The 16211-nt window shown below is 37.0% G+C and overlaps 1 protein-coding gene across 1 annotated transcript in view; it reads left to right on the top strand.

Annotated features, from left to right (window-relative positions):
- The window catches only part of SPAG16 (sperm associated antigen 16), a 432785-nt gene that overhangs the window by 56137 nt on the left and 360437 nt on the right, over positions 1 to 16211 (top strand). The gene's annotated exons all lie outside the window — the stretch shown is intronic.

The raw sequence follows: 16211 nt of genomic DNA, 5'->3' as shown, positions 1-16211 counted from the left end.
TCCGATTGGGCACAATAGGAAAATTTTTCACAATGAGAACAACCAGTTAATGGAATCTCTCCAGGGAAGTGGTAGATTCTCCAACACTGGACACAAAGATTTAACTGGCCTCCTATGATGGGGCTACAGAACTGATGGACAGGGGTAGAGCAGTTGATGTCATCTACCTGGACTTGTGCAAAGCATTCGATACTGTCCCACACGACATCCTTGTCTCTAAATTGGAGAGACATCAATTTGATGGATGGACCACTCAGTAGATAAAGAACTGGCTGGATGGCCGCACGCAAAGAGTTGTGGTCAATGGCTCAATGTCCGGCTGGAGACCAGTAACGAGTGCTGTCCCTCAGGGATCGGTGTTGGGTCCGGTCTTGTTCAACATCTTTGTCGGTGACATGGACAGTGGGATTGAGTGTGCCCTCAGCAAGTTTGCTGATGACACCAAGCTGTGTGGTTCGGTTGATACGCTGGAGGGAAGGAATGCCATCCAGAGGGACCACGCTTGTGAGGTGGGCTGATGCCAGCCTCAGGAAGTTTAACCATGCCAAGTGCAAGGTCCTACACCTGGGTCACAGCAATCCCAGGCACAGCTACAGGTTGGGCAGAGGAGAGATTCAGAGCAGCCCTGCAGAGAAGGACTTGGGGGTGTTGGTCGATGAGAAAATGAACATGAGCCAGATTCAGCGTGCGCTCGCAGCCCAGAAAGCCAACCGTATCCTGGGCTGCATTAAAAGGAGCGTGACCAGCAGGTCAAAGGTGATCCTGCCCCTCTACTCTGCTCTTGTGAGACCTCACTTGGAGTATTGTGTGCAGTTCTGGTGTCCTCAGCATAAAAAGGACATGGAACTGTTGGAACAAGTCCAGAGAAGGGCCACAAGGATGATCAGGGGACTGGAGCACCTCCCGTGTGAAGACAGGCTGAGGAAGTTGGGGCTGTTCAACCTGGAGAAGAGAAGGCTGCGTGGAGACCTCATAGCAGCCTCCCAGTATCTGAAGGGGCCTATAGGGATGCTGGGGAGGGACTCTTCATTAGAGACTGTAAAGACAGGACAAGGGGTAATGGGTTAAAACTTAAACAGGGGAAGTTTAGGTTGGATATAAGAAGGAAATTCTTTCTTCTTAGGGTGGTGAGGCACTGGAATAGGTTGCCCAGGGAGGCTGTGAATGCTCCATCCCTGGCAGTGTTCAAGGCCGGGTTGGACAAGGCCTTGGATGATATGATTTAGCGTAGGGTGTCCCTGCCCACGGCAGGGGGGTTGGAACTAGATGATCTTAAGGTCCTTTCCAACCCTAACGATTCTATGATTCTATGATTCTAACTGGACAGGGTGCTGGGACATCGTAGTCCAGGTCATGCTTTGTCAAGATAGGTTGAAGCAGATGATACTTGAGATCCCTCCCAAGCTGGTATTCTATGATTTCCTGGGGGATATGCCTTGCTTGCACAACTTGCTTATTTTTCTCCAAACTAATTTTGTATGCTCCTAGGTTTGGTGTGCTCTGCAGCAGAATTCTTTGGAATGCTCTTCTCAGCCGTTTTTTTTCCTACTTGTGTCTCCCCCTCCTTACATCCAGACTGGCTTCTTAGTTTTATTAAAGCTTTCTTTTTTAATCCAGACTTTCTCTCTAGAAATGTCCTGCGAATTAGAACAGGCTGTAACCTGTGATCAGATAAATTTTTAATTCTTCTGGGTACTGTGTTGGGTTTTATCTCTCTCTGGTGTAGATTTCTGGTATTGTCTCATTAAACATTAGGCTCAAAGTTGTGGTAAGTGAATTCTGGAGGGTATCTCATAACTGGTTGTACTATTGCTCTCTTAGTCCACAGAGGTATATTGATATATAGCACTCTTAAAAATTAATAAAGCTAATGCCCATACTCTTCATACTTATCCTGTACTGTAGCTACTGATGAATGAAATTTGACATCTCCAATAAAAGGTTTGAAACTGTTAAGGCAGTGCCCAAGTGCCTAGATTTAGAATGAAATTGCAAGTTATCTTGAACTTGTCTGTGGATGAGCAGTTGTGGAATATTGGTTTCAGATATCCCCTCTGACTTTGTCAAAGTGGATGGAACAGAAAGCTGCTGTGTATGGAAGGATATTGTATACTTGGAAGAGGAAGACCAAAGATGACAAATAGAATCTAATTCGATTTCAAAATTGAATGGCTTTTGAGGGGATAATGGTAATACGAAGGTATACAAACTGCTACTTGCATTCTTACAGAAGAATTTGAATTAAAAAAAGTGACCAGATCTATTGGGTGAAACCTTGCTGTTTTTCAGAGGAAAACTCATTTTAGGTCCCTATGCCATCTGTCCTAACCCACATAACCAAATTAACTTTCTATTGAGAGTATATGGGCCAGGTTTCAAGAATTGAATAAAATTTTGCAGCTTTTGATATCCCACATGAAAACTCAGCCTTTCAATTTTGTAACTCAGGAGTCAGCTGGTAATAAACTAATTACCTTCTTTCATCTCCTGCACTAAGAAATTGTCTCAGTGAGATTGTGCCAGCAATCTGTGGATACTTCCAAAACTATCTTTTAAGATACAAAAAGTGACTCATGAAGTGGAGAACTAGAGATGAGAACTAGAATCATACACAGAGCTAACAGCTGTCATTAACTGTGACAAAGGGAACACAATACGTTCTTAATAGGACTGTTTGCTTAGCAGTAGAATAAGATTTAGCAGATGAAAATTGACTCTAAGAACATTCTGGGTTAGATATAAAGTGTTCCTTTTTAACAGAGAATGCGGTTAGGCATTTCACGCATTTACTGGCAGTTACAGTAAATTCTTCAGTATTGAAGAAACCGATGATAAATAATGGCTTTTTTTAAGCTATGTCTAGCTCAAGTAGAAATTAATTCCTGAAAGTGCGATGGCCTGGGTTTTATGTGGTCCAAAATCAATTACAGACGTTGTCTTGTCTGGCTTTATAATCTGTCTTGATGAATTTAGAACAGACTGAGTTCTTTAAACCTTAAGGCATTTTTAACAGTTTCAGTTTCACTGCTGGCATGTTTGTGAAGTCAGTCTGGCAGTACCTTACTTAGATATTCTCTAGTATCAACTTCCTGCAGTGCTGAAAATATTTGTGCTGAGCTATAGTGATAGATAATCAGCATTATCATTATTTGATATAGTACTTACTGCTTACAAATACAGTAATCAATTAGTTAGTTTTTTATTATAAAAAAATCCATTACTCACTAATATTGGCGGGTTGAGTGCTTTGTACTTGCATGTCAGAGTGCTCTTACAGCTTTGTTTTCATTATTTGTCATTATGTGGAGCTTGGAATAATGGTTACTACCTGTCCTGAAACTGAAGCAGTATGATTAAATACAAAAGGGAGTAACATGGACAGCATCTCTAAAGGATAATTGCAAATAAATCAATAACTAATGGTCCCTGAATGTGTTTACTAGTTCATTGTAGTGATAGATGGACCTTTGTAAACCCTGTGTGCCTTATAACAGTTATTGAGATCATTACAATACGTATGTGAATATGTCCTGTGAAAAATAAGTGTATACTAGATACTGAGAATATAAATACAGTTTCTGAGGTTCCTGGCAGTGTTTTAGGAGTGGAGTATTAACTTGAGGAAAAAATGAAACTTGTTTGTTAGTATTTGGAAAGTTAATGAAAGGATGGTAAAATCTGGAACTTATTTGAACCTCTAGTATCTAGCGGCCTCTTGGCCACTACTAGCAGTAGGAGGATCTTTAGGAGAAGACATATTTTCCTCCGATTAGAAGTGCAGGATAGGATCATATCAAAATAATAATTCAAAAAGTAATAGTTTTTCTGCACAGTTTTTTACAGTGTATGTGTTAGAAATAAAATCAAAATAATTAAACTGAACTGTAGTTTGGAACATCTGTAAAGAATGTACAATCTTGTATTAGGTTCTAAGGAATTTTGTCCTCTCTTTCAGCACTGCTGTTTCTTTTCAGTTTTCCACTTGCACTCCTATGATGGTTTGCGGGCGGTTTGCTGGCACTTATTCATCCCCTCTGGCTTTGCACAGGGTTTGTAGCAACAGTGTGTACAGTTCTGGAAGTTTGAGCATGTGCAATTGCTGCTGTTTAGCTTAAATAGACAATATATCGAGTTTCATGGCAAATCTGTATGATAGCTCATACACTAAGAAAAAGTTCTTCTGATTAAGATATTGCTGTTATTTCAGAACTCTTAGGCTTGTAATTTTGCCATCTTGATCAATGGGAAGATACGTCTTATGGAAGACATACCAATGTGTGCTGGAGGAAGAACTAGTGAGGAAACATTTATCAGTATTTTGTAGCATCTAAACATTTTGATAGCTGATAAAACTGATGTTCATTTTCATTATGATCTTTTGGCCTAAACTTCATAATGACTTAACAAGCCCATGTTGGGAAAACATTACACATTAATAATTATGAATTGGTATTTGACCTACCAGCCTTAAGCATGACAGGACCTGTTTGTGTAGGGGTATCTTTAATTTTCTTTTTTGTTGGATTACCCCTGGCTGTGAAACTGCAGTACTGTATTTTGGCACCATCACTGTGTCAAACTTCCTTCCCACTGGAGGCAAAGGAGTCCTTTAAGTGTTGTCAGTAAGGAGGCAGGTATGCAGTAGCAATCCTACTTGCAGGGTGAGAACACAAAGATGCATAGGGTACAGTTGGGCTGTGTAAAGTGTGTGCCATGCTGCAGGCTAGGAAGTAGCAGCACATGGTAAAAGAGGCACTGAGCTCCTCTGACTGCGGAGTTGATGAGCTTCCCATGTGGCCTGGTGCTGAAACCAGGACTGTATAACTGGACAAAGCAGGCCATATAGCTCACAGCTCAACCTGTTCCCAGGGAAGGTAAAGGGTGTGCTTTGTCTTGGTGAAGATGTTTTGATTTCACAGTAAAACCACAGTGCACTAGGATGACATGCAGGAATGCAGAAAAGTATTTTTCAAATATAGAGCTTAGATGAAATACCATTTTATTAAGCACATCAGGAGTTTGTTTTTGTTAGGTATGTTTTCATTTTCATTTTGACCTCAGGTTATCAACACAAATATTTAATGGTAGTTTATTTCTTAATGTCTACTGAATTTAAGTGTCTTTATTCCCATTTGTTCAGTATATTTGTTCTTTTCACTCCAGGTTCCCAGTCAGTGAACAGCAAGCTAGCTAATACTAGATCTAGGGTTTTTAAATCAGTTTGAGTATTGCAATGGGAAGAATCATACATGAAGCATGAATTTGATATTATGATTTAATAATGATACCACGGTATTGTTCCAGAGTTTGACGATTCTGGGTTGAGAGAAATGAGACACAAACAGAGAACTCACAACTAGTTTATTAATATAGGAAAATACAGAGATACTAACAGATACAGTAAAGGATATTTCTGAAGAGTGGAATCTTACCAACCCCAAGGACCCTGTGAGGACAATCAGGAAACCGGTTCTGAGAATCATCACAGTGTGGGGTGGCAGGCTCTACTATACTGGGCATCTCCACAAAGGCAACATTGACCTGCGTGGTATGAGATTCTGCTTCCTCGCATCACATGAGGCTCGGGCTTTTTATACAAACAAAAATGCACACTCATTCTGACTCAGGGGGCCAGCCTGCATCGGAAGAAGTGGCCAGCAATATCTAGAAAGGTCTCCAAGGGTTGGGACTTTTTCAGGGATTTCTAAAGCGGGACTTTCCGGGCATTTCCCCAAAGCTGGACTTTCCTGGGAGGAGCCAAAGCAGGACCTGCTGGGGAGGAGCCACCACGGACCATTACCTCACGTGTAAGGCTCGCCTACCACAGGTATCTATGATATCATACCATAGATTGATATGTACAATCTAGGGGACTTCCTATGCATTTAAATCTGAACATGTGAAGTGTAATAACTATTTTCTAGATTTCTATGGCTGTTCAAAGGAAGCAAACAGAAATTAGACTACTTAATTCGAAGAAAGCATCTAAATTTGCTAATTGACTCTACTATAGGATATTTTGGAGTATGTCAGAAAACTGAAGTAACTTGGTGTCTATGACATACGTAATCAGCATTTCCCTTTTTAACCTGCCTCATCGAATTCTATGGCATATGTAGCACATGTTTCTTAAACTTCAGCTGTATTTTAAGTTAAATTACACCTTAATTAAAATTAAATCTATAAAATAAAATTATAATTGGAAGACGCTTCCTTATTTTATTGGACTACTGTTTATTTTGATATTGGTTGTAAACATAGGAGCTTTTTGAAGCATGGACCTTTTAAAGGAAGGGATAGGGAACATCTTGGGGAATAGCACATGGTTATTTGTGACTTACGAAATTGTCGTGAAAATCCAGGCAACCAAATGCATGCCTTGTATTATCATAATTTATTGCAACATTTTGTGCAATAGTGTTTAATTTCTCCTTGGCAAATGAGTTTTGTAAAAGTGTTTTATTTATGCAAGATTGTTATATGTGTAGTTGTTCTGTACATCTGTGTTGTATGAACATAGATGTTTTGTGCCTTTAAAAGGCTGGTTATCTATGACATAAAATACTATTTTGGAGAACAATCAGGAGGATATTGTGTTGTTATGATGTGGTGATGCTGTGATGACAAGAATCAGGTTGACACAATCAGAATTGCTACCAGTAAAATAGTACTGAATTTTACATTCGTAATTCCTGTTAATGGCAGTCAGAAGTAGATCTTTAAAATCCAGGCATATCGGTACCAGTATTGACTTTGTACCTTAGAGTTGTAATATTCAATTGCATAATTTCAAATCATGAAACTAATTTTAATTGCATGTATTAAGTTAAATTCCCACCATCAAGGAGTAGTAAATTAAAAGTTGGATTATCAGTATACCACTTTGAGACTGTAATTGAATTTAGCACTTGGAATTATTAATACCTTCGTGCACTACAACAATTTCACTGTGACTCCTCACCTTGTTGACTTAACAGAGATCGTTGGTCTTGCTGTATCCTGTAGCAGACTAGATTAATGAAAAGAAGGGATTAAAAATACATTTGATGAGGTAGATGGGGTGTTAGAAGTGATTGAAAAAGCTGCATGGACTAGTTCTGCACAGCATAGATATCTTTTTGAAGACAGAGCAGTGAATCCTCAGTGAATAGTTTATTATAGAGGACTATTCCTTCTGTGGAAAAACAGTCTGTTTCTCTTTATAAAGCCAAAGTATTTGTTTTCCATTCTGTGTGGGTGCAGAGCATCTTAAATCTACTAATTGTTCTATGGCCACTGTTGTGCAAGCTCAAGGTGTCATTGTGTGTTTCTCAGCTCTTAGTTCTAAGATTCCACGCTCTGTTATCTAAGCAGCTGTACAACGATTTGGGCATTTCTCTCTAGTGTACAGATTGCTACAGTCCCCACATTGGGGTGTCATGTTTATTCTTTACAGCATCATCCACAATCAGCTTTTTACTATGAGGATCGTGAAGCACTGGCACAGACTTCCCAGAGAAGCTGTGGCTGCCCCATCCTTGGCAGTGTTAAAGGCCAGGTTGGACGGGGCTTGGAGCAACCTTGTTTAATGGAAGGTGTCCCTGTCTGTGGCAGGGGGTTGGAACTCGATGGTCTTATGGTCTCTTCCAACTCAAACCAGTGTATGATTCTATATTGCTTTAAACTAAGAAATGTGATTTACTTTGGTACTTGCTAAGAACTTTTAGAAGAAGCTAAATGTTGCAGTTGTTTTATTTCATTACAGTTGGGCAATATATTTTGCACAAAGTAAGTTTGGGTTTTTTTGTGGTTTGTTTGTGTTTTTTTTTTGTACCATTGCTTTCTGAAATAGTGGTACTTGAAGTTAAAAAGCTGTAGTGCTGGAATTGGGAGGAAGTTGTTGCTTTTCAGGAATGTATCTTTTTATAACTGATAGCTCCCTCTTATTCTTCAGATCTCTCAGATTATTAATCATTGAAAAATACAGCTTTAAAAGCCACAATAAAAAAAGAAAACACTAGTGAAGTGCAGCAACTTGTGATCTTTAAGTTTATCCTTTTTAGAGTGGAAAATAATTTTTGTAAATTTATAATTGAGTGCTGATAAGAGCTCTAGTCAAAAAGATACCAAGTGTCTGTTGTGTAGTGATATATGTGTAGCAGTAGCACTTTATAGTTTCTTTATTGCATAGGCAACTGCCGTAGGAAGACTTGATTTGCTAGATCCTTAAAACTGGCGTTGTCAGGAGCAGTTTCAAGATTAAATTTACTGTTAGCACCAGTTCACAAACAGTTTGAAGAGATACATGAATACACTAGTCCTGAACATGAAGACAGAACAGTTTCACCTTTGTTTTTGTAATTAATCTGATTTACTAATTTACTCCTTATTACAGTAAATTTACTAATTTACTCCTTATTACATGTCTTCATGCTTATTTAAAAAAGGAAAACCAACAGTTATAAACTGAATAATTGAATAAGGAGAACAAGTGGCCACAACCTTTGTAGGTGATTTTTGTTTATTAGCAAGCCAAGCAAGATGCAATAGAAATTTTACTATGTTCTCCTGCTGTTGCTTTCAACTTGCTTTCCTTACATTTCAAATGTTTATAAAATAGTTGGGTCATGATTAAAATAATGTGAAAATAATACAGGTAATACAGTTACTGTACATACTGGAACATTTTGCAATTGAGTTGTTTCAATATAAACAGTAGTACAACGCTGGCTACTGAATATTTTGTTGATGGTGTTCTGTTTAGAGGGTGCAGTAAATATCTTAATTTCTTTCATACTTTGCTAAAAAAAGGATATCTTTTTCCCTCAATTATGGAAAACAGAAGAAGTTAAAATAATGCTTTGCTACTATATTTTATACTACTTTTTTTGTCACTCTTGCAGCAAAGCACTTCATATTAATTCAAGAGTTGCTTGCTTAGCATTTAGTTCCTCTTGAACCTCTTTCTACTGCACCAAAACTGAAGATACTTGGAGAACATAGTATTAGGATTTCCATCATGGGAAAAACCGAAATAGGAACATATTTGAATCTTTCTTAACTTTCAACCTTAAAATAATTTTTTAGTATTGTCTTATGTCATTATAATAGTGGTCATTTTTCACATCTTTCCTCAGAAATTGTCTGATTCTTTAAAAAAACATAAAGGTGAGGAAAAGTAAAATGGTGGTTTGAAAATCTCATACTATAGGTTGGTTTTGAAAATATTTTAGCTTATTTGACATGCCGTATTTTTTGGTAGTCTGATGATTAAGGATCATTCATTGGGAGCAGTTACAGCTGAGACTGTTTCCATTCTTATTTATGTTTTTTTGGTATTTTAAAAATGCTTTTGTTTATTTCTGCTATTAGAAAATGTGGGTTCTCAGTAATCCTTAGGTAGTTTTGAAAGCTGTGATAGTTTAAACAAAAAACAGAAACTTTACTTTTAGTGTAAAACTAAAGTCCTATTGTGAAAATTGTATTTAAGAAGGAGTATCTGAGTAACACTACTGATTTTCATGGAACTACTTTGATATTTAAGAACTAAAATATGGAAATTTCAATTTATTGAAATGTATTTAATTAAAAGGAAAAATTACGAAATGTATCCCCCATAATATAAGTAAATATTTTTTTTCTTCAGGAAAATCAAGCAAGCAATTATTAAAACTATTTTTCTTCCCCCTATCTCTTTAACTTCAAGTAAAAATATAATTTCAATGGTATGTAAGTGTAGCTATCACTGATTAGTGCAGTACTTTTCCAAGTACAGAAAAGCAGAGATAATCCTGTTTTTTTTTTTTTTTTTTTTTTGTCTAGAATAGGTATTTCCTTGAAAATATTTAGTGATACAAGTCAGGCCATGTTCTTGGACGTAGATTGGCTATGCCTTAAGAATTTAATTTTCATGACTCTCTTTTCGTTTCTGAACCAGACATGTAGTATTTGCTTTTTAAATGGAATGTATAGATACACCAGCATGTGTGACTGTGATTGTGCCCCTTGTGCATGTCTTAAAAGGACCTTGATAATTTTCAAATTGGAACTACTGATGGTATTCATCAATTAAAAAAAAAAAAATATTAAAAGTCAAAGAAATTGCTCCTCATCTTCCGTCAGTGAAGGACTTTGGACCACCAAGTTACTGCCCATTGATCTTTGCCTCAGTTAAACTTGCTTTCTTCTTTAGAAATAAAGTAACAAAGCTTGATTCTGGTCACAGTTGCATTGTGAAACTACTTTTTGGTTTCAGTTTTTACCCTCTGAGTAAGGAGAAACTTAGAATTCTGTGTAGTAATGATACAGACAAGGCCAAGCTGTGATTTAGATAAACTGATTTGGGTGTTTTCTGTTGTGTATTAAACTATACTACATTTTTCTCAGCTGTGGGATGATTTTGATCAGTTCCACTTATCTATTCATTGCCTCCTGTATGCTTTGACAAATGAGTCTCTTGCGTTTTCCTCAAGGAAAATGAAAGCTATAGGCTCATTTGGAGAGCCCTGCTATCAGAAGGGAAAAGATGATCTTCCTGCAAAATTTCGGGACAGAAGAGAAAAGGAAGATTTCTAACAGCTTTAAGGGTAAATGGTCTTAATTGCAGAACAATTTCCATAAAGGCAAGATTTGTACCTTGTTAGGCAGAATTAAGTAACTGTTTGAAAATACGAGTTTCATTTACAGGCTCTCTTAGAGAATTTCAGCTTGATCTGGAGCAAGTCACAAAATCCTTATATGGTTCCAGGGATTAAAAGGGAGGGGGGGGAGCACAAACGATGCTATTTCTTTTCTTGTGCTGTGTTTTTTATATGAACCTGTGAGGTCTTAGGGTAGGGAATGCTTTTATGAGTCTGTGCAATCCTGATTGTTATAGGGCTTTTTAGGTAAGTAACAGATCCTTCCATTACTTTGGGGTGTAGATGGGTTTGTCTTAATTACCTTACCAAGGATCTAGCATTGGGATGTCTTCCCTGTGCCTATAGAAGAAATGCAGATAATGATGCAAACCCTTTTGCTAATATTTTTGAGAGCTCTGGAAATGCTGTATATAAACTTACTAAGAGTCATGGCTAATATTTTATGAGTTGCTGATTGTATGTTACACCTGGAACTCTAGATAACGATAGTGTAGTTTCATTTGTAGTAGACATTTGCGGCAGATACAATGCACCATTTGCTTTTACCATTGCCAGTGACTTGAGGACATGTGGATGGTTTTGCTTCACAGATTCTTTCTAGGCTGCTATTTTTGATAGTAATGTTCCTTGCCTTTGATAATAAAGAAATAGAATGTTTAATTTCACTGGCAGGAAATGCATTACTTTCTCTTTTATACTGATTTAAGAGAGAAGCTTATAGCTTTTTGTGTTTGTCATAGTACAAATGTCTGGTAGATTGCAGATACAAGAGTGAACAAAACCATAATATACTGCTTTTGCTTCTTAGTGCTCAGTCCATGTGTTTCTTGAATTTTGGCATGGACATTGCCCTTGCTGATGCTGAAGCAGCATCAGGCTTTGCAATCAGTGTTTTTAGTAACTGTGTTTCACAAAGCCTTGTTATACAAGATCTCGTCTTGTGTAATGAATTCTATGTTACCCTTAAGATTTAGCAATTGAAAATAATAGAAAAAGGATTAAATAATGACACTTGTCAACATTTGTTGGGGGAGGGCAGCTATCTTCATATTAGCTTTTTTATTGTAGGAAGTTTTTAGGCTAGAGATACCACATTTATTTCACAGTGATAAATATTTGTATCTGGGAGAAAAAAAAGAAAAAAATCTGTATTGACCTTTGTAATTTCATAGGTAGTTTGTTTTGAGGAGCTCAGAACCTACATACTGAGGTGTTCCTCACATAAATCAGAGTTCCAATGAAGCTTTGATAAATCAATACAGTAATAATGTTTTGGAAATACTGTGAGAGAACACCTTAAGCTGGTATTGCTTCTAAGTTCCTTGGTAGCTTTATCTGGGCTTTTTTTTTCTACTGCAGAATGCAAGACTTCCAGGTACTTCTATTCAGAATGCTTAGGCTTTCCTAGAATTATTTCAATCTGAAATGAGTAAGTCTGGTTATGTTTAATAATTGGTCTTGTTCCAGAAAGTGAATAAGGCACAGTTTACAAAAAGCATGTTAATTGTGTGGGGTTTATGTTACAATTCTGGTTGATCAAATTTGTAATTGTTCAAAGATTAAACTTTGTAAGACAAAGAGCACATCAAACTTTTAAGATTTGCATGAAGGCAGTGGCACATACTGGACCTATACTCACTGTTACTTGACCTCTTTGCTCTTTACTCTCTGTATAATAAATACTGCAGACCCATTTTAATCACTCTTAAATTTGGAAAACTTACGGATTTTTCTTGAAACTGGATTTAGAAATGTGCAGGAATATTATGGCTGAAACACAATGAGAACTTGATATTTTTTACTATAAAAACGTAACTTTAGCCACAGACATCTTATTCCTTCCTGGAATAACAATGTAGGATGAAATTAATCTTGAGTCTTTACTTATTTGTACTTTACTTTTTTATTTTCTAATTCTGTTTCTGGTTTTGATTGTTTTTTTCCCACAGTTAACCTTTCTCTCCAATGCTGCTCTGAGAGAGAATGTTATCTGAGAGAGAAGAATTTTTATTCTGTTAACAATTATCTTCCACAGGTTTCCAGTGAAATCTTAAGAATTTAAGTGTTTTCTTTTGAGGCTGACTTTCTTTCCTGGTTTCTGTTTGCTTCTTAGTACATCCTGAAGTACTCCTAGTAAGTGGAAATATAGAACGTTGTATTTAGGCAGGCAGCTAATTGATGTGAAATACCTAGTTAAAGATGTAAATGTTTAGTTAGCACCTTAGTACAGGATGTAGGTGTCTTGCTAATACCTGAGTTAAGATGACAAAGGATGGTTTTGATCATCTGCTCTCCATGATGCCCAGATTCTGTCGGAGAAGAAAGGTGAGACCAGTGTCCTATGTCACTCATCATTCTAAGTCCCTGCTGTTCCATGGAAGTTGAGTTCTGTGTTCTGGTAATGTGATTTCTAAGCATCATTAAAGCAATTTGAAGTTAAAGTTTTGCATGTCTATAAAAGCTTACAAAATGCTTGCATAGCGTAATAATATTGAAACGGTTTCCTGCAAACAGAACTCTGTATGAAGCCTCTTTGCTTCAAAGGGGAAACAAATATAGTTTAAACAGAACAAAACTAAGCAGTGAACATCTACAGCTTCCATCAGACCCAGTCTTACTTTTTAATAATCAAGTAAACCAAATAAATGAAAAATTAGATTTTATAATGGTCTTGTTAGGCTGTGTATGTGATTGAAGCCATAGTGCACTGAAAACTATCTTCCATGTCTTCCAAATGTGCACTGGTCATTACATCATTAGCTTAATTATTTTCTTAATAATTTAAAAATTTTGATTCTGATTACTAGTATCTTTCTAGAACATGCAGTGTAGAGAACTTTTGAAATGGGAGACAATAGGATACTCTTTTGTTAGTCTGTAGTTCTGAAATTTGCTGTGTGCTCACTCCTACAAATTAATGGGATGGCTACCGTCAAGTTAAGTGCAAACAGATTATAGAAAAAAGTTAGTGGTTATCCCTGCTGTGTGTGTATGTTTTTCAGCTTAAAATACATTGATTTTATTCCATTCTTAATCTTAGTGGTTGATGGGCATTTTAAAGAGTACGTAATTTCAGCTTTCCTTTAAAGCTTCTCACAGCAGGATGTCCTGAAATTGTGGCAAACATGAATGATCAGCTAAGTCATCAGGAAACTGTATTGTCTTCGTAAGTGGTTTTGTAATGACTAGTGTAGTCCTTAAAATATAATGTGCACAGTTACCCTCTTTACATTCTTTGACAATCTATTTTTAATAAAGCCATTTAGCTGGGTTAATTAGAGTTAGCAATAAATCTCCATGTCTGCCGACTAATCTTAGGAAATATTTTAGATCACACTGATTGAAATAGAGGCTGCCAGGATTTACTCTATGTAGATCTGTATTTTGGCTTATCAGCATTATACTTGCAAGAAAAGTTTTTTAAGACTATGGAAGATCTGCCTTGTAGTGCACTTCTTCATGCAAAATAGTAGTAGAAAAAAAATAGGCCAATAGAAAAATGGAAAATAGCCCATGCTAGTAATCTCACAAAAACCTTCATTCCCAATTCAAGTCCAGTTTTTGATGATAGTAATATGCCATTTATCTTACCCAGTTTTTGACTTGAGGCTTCTTGCAAGCTTTTAAGCTTCTTTCTCTGTAATTCAGCCCCATGCTATGATACAGCTTCTGGTGTACCTTGGAAGCTTTCTCCTCCTTGTCTTTGCACCTGAACTACTACATTGTACTAAGCAACTGTAATTTACTCTTGAAACTACAAGGGAGATTTTTCAGCTTTTCAGTGAATGTCACTGGAGCAGATTGCAAAGCTAGCACAGACTCAGGTGTCCTCAACTTAATACTACTTGATCATACTTGTATGATATCCTTTTTGGGAAACGTTAACTGTGTGTGGGTGAGACCAAGTGGACTGGATAGTTGTCATCTCTAACTTTGATCTGCTTCTGTTTGGACTGTACAGTGACCTGTGATATGTCAGAGACTTACTCTGTGTCCAGTACTAAAAATACATGCATTAAATTCTGTCAGTTTAGCTTTATTGCCATAGTAACAGGGGGTTTCGGGGGGGTCTGGACGATCTATTTGTTGTTTTAAAGCACATATTTAACCATTAATAATAACTTGATGCTTAAATGTTGTTAATAGCTTGACGTGCAGATACTGACAAAAACCCCTATGTTCTGTATCGAGATGTAGTATCAACCCTTCAGTGGTGCTGAGCTTTCTGAAGTAATGTTATGAGTTTTGAATACTATTGTATGTCATTTATCTGCCTAGAATCCTGGGCAGTAATTTCAAGCTGATTGTAAATTATAAGTGCAGATTACGGTGTCCAAATAGCTATTTGGAAGTGCTCTGAAGTATTTTTCTTTGACTTGAATGTCATTATGAAGAATCTTTTCTCTAATTCAGGGCCAGTTTATTTCTGGGGCCCATGCTCAATAATTTCCCAGTTCCTTCTTTGGGGAAGCTGATGTGTGTGTTCCCTTCCATCCAGAATCCTTCTCACGCTGCCCATGTTGCAGACCCTTCTGCCCCTTATCTGGCAAAGTCAATCCTGGCTCCAGAAAATCTCTTCTTTTTGTTGAAGAGCCTGAAAACTCAATTCTGATCAAGTCTGAGTTGAGGTCAGTTTGAGGTCAGCCCCCTGTCTGATGGCATGAATGCTGAATATCAAGATTACAGTAGGGTTCTTGATAAATAGCAAGAATGTTTCTGCTGTGTCCAGGCAAGCATATTTTTTTTCTGCTAAGATGGTACAGTCCAACAATTCTGTGGCTCTTATCCCTCTAGGTTAACTGCTGGAGCTCAAGAAAACTGGGCTAACGTTTCACAGGTATCTTGGTGTTCAGTATTTTTGCTTTCTCTTATCTGCTCAGTAAATACATTTGGATCTTTTGGGAATCCAGTCCTGCAGTGGATCTTAATTACTTTATCCATGAATCTTTGCTGTGCAATCCTCTGCAATCGGTATCTGATTCTGCTTTCCATTATCTGATGATGAGGGTGTTTTTCTTGATGATTGTCGCTTCTTGAGAGATGTCTCTATAGCATACTCTTAATATGTCCTATTCCACCTAAAATTATCTTCAGAGTTAATTCTAAATTTGTGTCTACTGTATGATTCGTTTTGTTTAAATTACAGAATTAGCTTTCCTGTTTGTTCCTGAAGCCACAGATTCCAAAGACTGAGACCTCCTGAATTATTGTTTAACAGTGAGATGGTCCAGCGCAGGGTAGATACTGCATCTTCAGTTGGTAGTTTTAAACCCTGTTAAACAATCTTAAAACGCTTCTGTTTTGGGGAAAAATAATTCATTTACCTGAATTTTGACTTTAAATTCTGACTATCTTCCACCGAATACTTATTTAAAAACTGAGATTATCCTGAATTTAATATAGGAGATTTCATACTAACAACAACCTTCCTTTTTAAACATCATCTTTTCTTCCAGTAGCAGGTACCTATCTGACATTAACAATTAAAGTAGCAGGCCAATTTTTTGTCATACCCATATTATTACTCAAACTTTCTTATAAATGCAAAATTTTATTTGCTATATTTTACTTTTCTTCACCATATCTACAGTA

This window comes from Pezoporus flaviventris, unplaced genomic scaffold (genome assembly GCF_033815535.1).
Source record: "Pezoporus flaviventris isolate CSIRO_AGI_PZ_B2104156 unplaced genomic scaffold, CSIRO_AGI_Pfla_v1 ptg000001l, whole genome shotgun sequence".
NCBI classification, from domain to species: Eukaryota; Metazoa; Chordata; class Aves; order Psittaciformes; family Psittacidae; genus Pezoporus; species Pezoporus flaviventris.
Note: the sequence above shows the minus strand (reverse complement) of the source record. Positions and strands in the feature narration are given on the sequence as shown.